This window comes from Lupinus angustifolius, chromosome LG03 (assembly GCF_001865875.1).
Source record: "Lupinus angustifolius cultivar Tanjil chromosome LG03, LupAngTanjil_v1.0, whole genome shotgun sequence".
Classification (NCBI taxonomy): domain Eukaryota; kingdom Viridiplantae; phylum Streptophyta; class Magnoliopsida; order Fabales; family Fabaceae; genus Lupinus; species Lupinus angustifolius.
In genome coordinates, this window is record NC_032011.1 from 7,752,089 (window position 1) to 7,762,266 (window position 10,178).

Sequence of the window (10,178 nt, forward strand, 5' to 3'; positions counted from 1 at the left end):
TTCAAATACTATGCAATCGACAAAAATGATTCTTCATTGGTTGAGGTAAAATCTATGCATTTAATATCATTTTTGTGTTGGTAAAATCCATGCATTTATTGTGGTCTTGAACGTGCATTCTTGTCAATGTAATGTATATAGATGGATTTGCAGATATTTTTAGGTTCATTTATTATATTCAACTTAGTAAACTGCATTTGTAGATGCATTTATTATATTCAAGTTCCTTGAATTGCATTTATTGTTTGAAGTTAATGTTACTGGTAACCATTTGAAGTTATTGAATGAACCCCGAAAATTATTTAAATCTATAAGAATCTTTATATTATTGCAGTTCATTTTAAACATCATGAATTATGGCTTTATTAAATGTTAGATATTTATGGGTAATATATTATATTCCTAACATTAGTAACATGCAATGAGTTACTTAATCTAAATTATTATATTTGATAACAAAAACATTCCTAACATGCGAAGTAAGCAACAACAAAAAATAATATGAAAAATACAGATCTGGGATTTGAACCTAGAATTATTATAGTAATGAACTTTCACCAAATAAATTAGGCATTGTATTTCTTCATTTTTATTCTTAATTATTCATTTCAACAAATTTAAAGTACATTGTCAAATTGGTACAATTTTTTTTGCTAAAAAATGTAAAAATAATAGGAATGAGATTTGAATCCAGAAGTTACATTGGAATGTTTGATTTTTACCAATTAAAGTAGGCGTTTTAATTGTTTATTTTTCATTCATAATAACAATTGTAAGTATATTTTAACTGTAATTTGAACGTAATGTGGTGAAAAAGATTCTGTTGGCATTCGAACCCTGACATTTTCATTGGATGAAAAAGATTATGTTTTGTTATTTATGTAAATTAAAATTTATATTGTTACAACTTTTGGTAGATCATGTGGAGTGGTTAGAACAACAATTTGCAAAACTAAAGAATAGATTGTTGGACATTAAAACGACAAATGTTGAAAAGAAAATAACTTTTGTAACACCCTCATATAATATTGATATTGTCACTATATCTGATGATGACATTGTGGAAAATGCATTAGTTAGTAAGATAAAATCTTCTTATCGAAGAAAGAGCATCAATGTAATTTATTTATAATTGCGATTATTATTTTCAAAAATTATTATAAAGTAGGTGGTGACAGTTCTCTAACATTAAAATTTGTCGTTAATAAAGGGAAAATCTGTGATAGAAGAAAATAACAATGAGTTTTTTAAAATCTGTAAAAGATTATTCAATACACCGAATTCTATGGATAAACCAACCAAGAAATGTAAGCCATCAACTTCAATTTCACTTGCATTAAAGAAACATTGCAAGAGAATTATGACCAATGCGTCAAAACCAATAGGTTAGACAATACCAAAGGTACTACTCTATTTTTACCATCACATAGAAATAAATTATATTTATATTAAAATTTTGAGTATTTTTTGTCTCAGGAAGTAAAATATTGTTTTCCCCTACTCCAAGTATGAATCTTACTTGGGAGGAATCTAGGGTTTCTGCATATATCTTCAATGATCTGGATTTGAAGTGAAAATTATTAAATTATCCATAATTTTTGTACAATGCATTCGACTTAACTAATATTTTGTTACTTCTTCACCAGTGAAAATTTGTTTATAATTGGAGATGAGGGTGGTACACATCGTGAATTCCTTTCTCTTGCTACCGGAAGAGATGTTAATGAGAAAGTAAGAACACATGTTTGAATTTATATTTTTTCGAAACTAAAAACACAATATGTATAAAGTTTTAATAAATAAATTGATCGGATTTTCACCCTGTTAGCCAAACTAAGAACACATGTGGAGAGACATGGTGATGCATCTATCACATGGTATCTGCAACATTCATTTTCAGTAAGGAAATAAATTTAAAAATATATAAGTGTATACTTTTTATTATGTAAATAACTATTAAATTGTTGTGTTTAAGTTGATGTCCTTCTTGGAAAGTCTGATGATGTCATTGTTGCAAAGTATATGAATATGTAGATGTCCCTTTGCCGATCTAAAATATGTAATATTTTCAAATATTTTATTTTTATGCTTTCCGATAACAAAAATAATTATATTATGATTTTTTTTTTAATTCATCAAGATCTATGTCCCGATAGTGAAAGACCACTTTCATTGTTACTTAATGTTAGATGACATTGATGACTCTACCATTTATAAGCTGGACACTTGGGATATGAAATCTTATCGCCAAAGAAGACATTATGATATTGTAAAGTTGGTTTGAATTTTTTTATATCACTTTCTCATTGAATAAGTTATTGTAAATTATAAATATTATTAACAAACTATTCACAATGTAGGCAACCATTCTGGACAAGGTTCTTGACCATGCAAAATATGAGAGGTAAATGACATACTTCCCGAAGAAGTTGTCAACATAGGAGATAAAAAATGGAGAGGGTCAACCTAACCTATGGAACATGTATAAATGTTTTTTAAAACAACTTTTTGTTCTCAACTTTTATCACATTTTTATTTTTATCATAGTCGAAATTATGCGACATGAGTCATGCAATGGCTTGAAATGGAGGATGCATTCAATTCTAGTGTGATTGGGCAGGTACAAATATTTTAAATTATTACAATGTTTTATTAAATTTAGGAATAACATTAAATTTGATAACTTTTTAATTAATGTAGCTGCATGATGAAACTTTCAGAATGAAGACTACTCTTAAGTTGGTTATGCATGATCTTAATAAATTAAAGAAGGAAGTCAGGACCAAATCTACATTAATGTGGTCCAACCTGCCCTTCATCTAAAGACCAGATTTGTTTTTTGCTTTTTGGGAAATATTCATGTTTTTATGAACATTTGCAACATATTGGGACAATGTTTTTGTAGCATTGTTTTCGTTTTGGAAAGAGAGTGAAAACTTGCATATTGTGTTGACTTCATGATGTATTATTAATATTTATTTTCTTGTATATTAGTCTTTAATTTACTTTCTTCTAATTTTGTTTTTATAGTTTAAATAACATTAAAAACATTTATAATTAAAGACAAATTACTAAAATGATTCAAGAAATATATAGTACCAAAATTACATAAAGTAACAAAATTATTTTATTACATCAAGTAACTAATCACTCTTCACATGCATTTTCAAAAAAGAACGACTACAAATACCAACATTTGGACAACTAAGTCTACTGTATCCAATTTCTCGACATATGCCATATTGGTTACCACGCTTACCTCTTGAGCTTGTCCGAACAACTCGCCCTTTAGGATGCACACGAACATGATCCCTTACTTGGTCTTCATTACTAGTATCAACATTTTGCATGGAACTCGAACTTCGTTTCAATCAGAGTCTACTACTTTCATTGTAAAAAATTTCCATTATTTCTTTAAAGTCTTCCTCCGTTTTGCAAGCAAGGTTATACAAAACTTTGCAACCATCGCTCAATGCTCCATATCTGCTGCTTTGAAACGATTCTTTACTATGGTCACACTGTTCAAAAATTAGACGTTGAGTATCCTTTGATTTTTTTGTCCATCTCTCAAGAACCATACAAGGTGGCAAATGTGGGATGTCGAGAATTAGTAATACAAATACACTATGACTACATGGCATCCCAAATGATTCCATTCTTCTACATGAACATTTAATGTCCACATTAGAAGTGCCATCATAATGGGAAACATTCCATTTTCTGTTGGGGCTATAATGCTTTCCGACTTTATATATTACATGACTTGATGTTTGGTGGGTAGAAATTATCTTCATTTTTGCAGCTTCCAATAACACTTCAACAAATTTTTTGAACAGTGCACTGGTATATAATGAAGCAGCATGACCCTCTAAATTATGATAAGGAGTTTGTAACAACTCATCACCATATGAAGATTTAAAATCTTAAACAACCTCATTGTTGCGTATGTGGCTTACACATCATTGAAAGTGATGCAAAAACTCAGTTACATTATATCCAGACTCTATCTACCTCCCCATTTGTGAATGTAACCCCTCGCATCGTGATGTGGTATGCAAATCAGCATAGAACTTTCCCCGGATATAAGACCTGACCCACATACTTCTGCAATCATAAGTCTGAGCGTCCCAAGCATTATTTTGAAGCACATGTTTGATGATAAGTTCCTCCCACATCATTTGAAATCCTTCAACCTCAACATCAACATACATGACTTTCTAGAGATCCTTATGAAAGTTCTTCTTCTTGATATTTTTTCCAGCATTGTTACATATATGCCAAGCGCATAACCTATGGTGAGCTTCAGGAAAAACTCATTGCATTGAATTCTTCATCGCCAAGTCCTCATCTGTGATAACACACTTTGGCTGTTTCCCATTCATTGCCTCCAAAAGTTTTTCTAAAAGCCACATATATGTTTCCTCTGTCTCATTTGACGCAATGGCAGCAACAAATACGGTTGTTACTTGTGATGAGTCACACCAGAAAATATGACGACTGAAAATTTATATTTGTTTCTACCATAGGTTGCATCAAAAGCAAGAACATCTCCGAAAATTGAGTAGTCGAAAATGCTACATCCATCAGCCCATAATAATTGTTGCAACTTACTTCTTTGTCTACGGTATGCCTATAATATATCGCACAATCTGATTCCGATTGCTCCATCAAGTATTGTATGGTTGCTTCTACGTTGCCATTTTTGATCCTTCTTTGCTTCTGGATTTGATTGTACATGTCTTTCCTAGAAAACCCAATGTTGCGATAACCACCACATTGACCAGCAAATGATACAAAAAAATTTCCCATTCCAATGCCCAACTCTCTCATGGTGTTCATCAGACCAATATCTGTCTCAGTCATTCTTCGATTAGAGGCTATCATCCCACCATAATATTCACCAAGCAGTTCATGACTATGTTCATCGGAAAAATAACTCATATACCAATATCCTTTTTCCTTATCAACGTGAATCTTCATTCTTACTAAACAATCGCATATTGTTTCTTTTGTGGGCGCCCTCTTCCAACCACATCATCGTTCTTCTCTCTAAATCATTCTCTATCACAGAAAAATGATTGCCATACAATTTTACCATCCTTATCGCGACGAGTATGACATTTTCTTATACCAAATCCTTTCTTCATACCATATATCTTATAAAATTCGGATGCAACATCGTTGTTCTAAAACCTAAAATTCTTCACTTCATCTACGTTTAACAATCCAAAATCAGTAAAATATACCATTTATATTAGTAAAATAAAAACAAAAACATAACATATTTTTTAAAATAAAAATTAATACATGATCATAGTAGTCTTCATTGATATTAATTTCTTCTTCCATCTAATCGACAAAAACAAACAAAAAATTAGTCAATAATTCTCTTTTTAAAAATTATTTCACAATAAAATAGTACCAAACAAGGAACAAACGGTAAAAATAATAATTATAGAGAGCAAACATATAATTAACAAAATATTTATGAAAACATATGTAACAAATAATGTAAGAGTACTAAATGAGTAACTAGCTATAACCTTATATATGCAAATTCACCCCTTCAATATACTATGCTGGAAGAAGCCAATATATTTCACTACGATGGAAGAACCAAATGTATTTCACTATATCGTAGGAGCTAATATACTGAAGTTAGTTTGGGTCAAAGTTATTTTGGACTCACTAAAGTCGTTTTCCTACAAAAAAACGTCAAAAAAAAGTCGTGAATCATCCTGCCGACTTCAGAACTGGACAAGACGTCACTGAAGTCGTGTTTCTTCGACAAGACGTCCACGTGGAAGTCTTAACTTCCCATACCGACTTCTAAAAGGTTTTGTCCATGGTAGCCGGTAACATAACTTTTCAATCCAGTAGTCGTAAATTAGTTCACATCGAAGCGAATTAATAAGGAGTTCGTGATGACCATTGAATGTAAGTTAGGCGTTATGATTTCAAGTTTTATGAGACTAGTATTAAACTCGTGTGATGCACAGGTAAGTAATTTCATTATTTTTTTAGTATTTAAAATAACTATATGGGTAATAATAAATAAAATGAAATAATATGCAAAACAAATATCTCCAGATATATAATATTATATCAACTATAACAATGCAATCAACAAGATGTTGATCTAGTAGTATAAGGTCTCGATAGATTCTTAGGATGATCAAAAGGTCAAGAGTTCGATTTCTAGGAGTGACACTTGTTGGGAGGGACAACCACACACCCCGAAAGAGATTAGTTCCTTACCCTAAACACACTTGAGAATGAGACAAGGGTGGCCCCCTGATCTAATGAATGCAAGACCAAGAAAACGATGTTGCATATGCCCCTCGGTCAACTCCCACGCCCAACGGTCAGATTGCTTGTGCCAAACGCTTGTCCCCCGGTTAGGTGCCACGCCCCATCAGTCAGATTGCCTGTGTCAGGCTCTTGATGCACACACCTAGGCCAGTTGGCCCAACGCCTAGTGCACATGCCTAGAGCTTGTTGGCCCAATGCCTGGTGCCACGTCCAACACCCTTTGATGCATGCCCAATGTCTAGTCTTATGTTTCTATGCCTAGGTCAAGTTGGTCCATGCCTTGTATGATGCAATTAAATGAACTTGGGACCCCCTTGGCTGTGCTTTGGACCATTATCTTTGATAATTCTCACTAGTTGTCCTAGGGTATTTTGTGCCCTTTTGGTCTTTGCCCTTGTCATACGGAAACCAATCCCTTCTAGGCCTTCATGGTCCAACTTTGGCTAACTTGGGTTTGCCTCATTCCATCATTCTTGGAGTCATTTTGTCCTCGAAAAGAAGTCTTCATCACCTGCATCAAAGAAAGACAAATCAACAACATTGAAAGTAACACTTATATTACCAAACTCACCTGGTAGGTCCAATTTGTAGGCATTATCATTGGTCCTTTCCAACGCATGAAATGGACCATCCCTTCTTGGTTGAAGTTTAGATTTTCTTTGGCTAGGAAACATCTCTTTCCTCATGTGAACCCAAACCCAATCCATCGGTTTAAAGACCACATGTTTTTTCCATTGTTAACTTGCTTAGCATAACTCTTATTTCTCTTCTCAATTTGAACCTTGACTTGTTCATGCAACTTTTTGACATAATCAGCTTCGACCTTTCCATCCTTATGCTTCAAAAGAGAATTGTTAGGAAATGGTAACAAATCAAAAGGTGTTAGTGGGATAAACCCATAAACAATTTTAAAAGATGAAAATTGAGTAGTGCCACAAATTGCTCTATTGTAAGCAAACTCAACATGGGGTAAACACTCCTCCATGACAAATCTATCCAAGGTGAATCCGGGATGGGAAATGGAGTGTAACGACCATGAGGCATAACCTTTGTCTTGGTCCTTTTACATGTTATACATCTTTCAAAAAACATTTGCACGTCTTGTTTTATACGTGGCCAACATAAGTGCTCATGTAACATGTCCGAAGTCTTTTGAACATCAAAGTGTCCCATTAAACCACCTTCATGGGATTCCTTTACAAGCAACTCCCTAATGGAGCTTTTAGGCACACATAAATGTTTTTCTGTAACTAAAAAGCCATTGTGCCTAAAAAATCCATTATGGGCCGATTGCATACAAACAACATAGATTTCAGAAAAATATTTTTCATGCTCATATAGTTCCCTAATGCATTCTAAACCAAGTAACCTAGTTTCCAAAGTAGAAAGCAATGTGTGCCTCATAGAAAGAACATGAACCATCAGATTGGCTTTGCCTTTTTTGTGTTGTACCTCATATGTTAATTGTTCCAAGAACTCAACCCATTTTGCATGCCTCTTATTCAGATTACCTTGACCTTTTAGATACTTCAATGATTCATGATCACAATGGATTACAAATTCCTTTGGTAATAGGTAATGCTGCCATATTTGAAGAGCCCTCGCCAAGGCATACACTTTCTTGTCATAAGTGGAATAATTAAGGGCTAGTCCACTTAATTTTTCACTAAAGTAGGAAAGTGGATGATCTTCTTGTATCAACACAACTCTAATACCACCATTAGAAGCATCACACTCAATCTCAAAAGATTTAGTAAAGTTTGGTAAAAGTAGTATTGGTGCACTAGTTAATTTTTCTTTAAGCTTATTAAAAGTCTCTTCTTGTTTCTAACACCAATTAAAAACAACATATTTCTTGACAATATCATTAAGGTGGACGACTAAGGTACTGAACTCCTTAACAAACCTTCGATAAAAACTTGCCAAACCATGGAAGCTTCTAACTTCAGTCACAATTTTGGGGTTGGGCTAATCCTTGATGACCTTGATCTTTTCTTGATCCACATGTACCCCATTGGCATTAATCATAAAACCAAGAAATATCACATGGTTAACATAAAAATTGCATTTTTCAAAATTTGCATATAATTTTTGTTTCCTCAAAACAAACAATACAACTCTTACATGTTCATGATGTTAATCTAAGTTCTTACTGTATATTAAAATATAATCAAAATAAACAACAACAAACTCACCCAAAAACTCCCTCAAAACATGGTTCACGAGTCTCATGAATGTGCTAGGAGCATTAGTAAAGCCAAATGACATAGCTAACCATTAATATATACCAAACTTTATTTTGAATGCAATTTTCCATTCATCACCTTCCCTTATACAAATTTGATGATAACCACTTTTTAAGTCAATTTTATAAAAAAATGGTGGCACCATATAACTCGTCTAAAAGGTCATCTAACCTTGGAAGGGGATGCCTATACTTTATTGTTATATTGTTCATATATCTACAATCAGTATGCATTCTCCATGTGCCATCTTTCATAGGCACCAAGATAACTTGAACATCAAAAGGGCTCATACACCCTTGAATCCACCCTTTATGCATCAAATCCTCAATTTGAGTTTGAATTTCTTTGGTCTCTTGAGGATTGCTCCAATAGGCAGGCCTATTGGGAAAAGATGCTTTAGGAATGAGATCAATGTGATGCCCAATTCTTCTTAAAGGTGGTAGGCCATGAGGCACCTCCTTTGGGAGCACATCCTCAAATTCCTGCAATAGTTGTTTGACAAAAGTAGGCAAAGTTCCTTCCTCAGAAGGGTTAGTAGTTAAACAAAAGTCCATATTAAAAAGTACGTACAATAGTTGATTTGAAATCAAAGCATGTATAATTTCCCTCTTTGTAGCCACAAAACTCTCTTTTCTCACAATCTCACTTTTCTTCTCACTGTTTTTGTGTGAACTCTCATTTTTCTTGTCACTATTTTTCTCATTTCTTTGTTCACTCGGATTTTCACACTTTTTTGTCTTACCCTTTCTTTTCTCTCCTTCTCCACTTTTTCTCTCAAAACTCTCTAATCCTCACTTACTTGTCTATGAGACAATGGAGATAGTGATAAGTGCCAAACATACCTAAAAATCATACACTTTAATGGCACTTATCTTAAGCATAATTGAGAAAAACCAACTTAAAACAATACTTTTTGTATAAAATATCACAATTTGGTATATTTGTGTTTGTATTTCCTTTTTATGTATTTTGTAGGAAATAAAATGAAGAAAAGAAAAGAAAAGATTCATGGTTAAAAAGCAACAAAAGTCAAGAAAATCAAGGTGCTCAACTAGGCAGCTGAGCATGGAACAAGCCCCGCTGAGCTCACCTGGCCACCTGCCTGACCTGGCTAACTTCCTGACCTGGACCAAACTGCTCAACCAGGCAGCTGAGCGGACCTGCTTAGCTGCTCAGCCTAGCACCAGACTAGGCTTGACACAGTCAGAAATATGCTTGACACGGTCAGACACGAGCTTGACACAAGACCAAACTTCTGAACAAGCTGCACAGCGGTCCAACCAAACTGCTCAGCGGAGAACCAAACTCCTGGCCAGATCAGCCAGCACCAAGCCACGTCCTAGTCAACACGGCCAGAAGCTATTGAACAAGCAGCTCAGCGGTGAAGCAGGAGCGCTGGGCGGTGCTTACCAGACTTGACTTAACCATCAAGTAAACCATGAAGTCATCCATGACCTCATCTCAAGTAGCCCGCCATAGGCTTTTCAGAAGTAGCTCACAATAGCTGGTCTCATAGCCTACAACTAGCTTTGGTGAGTCATACACAAAGGTGACTAAGCTACTTGGTCAAGGGACCAAACCCATGCTGAAGGGTTTGGTCAGCTGCTGAGCGGTCCAGCT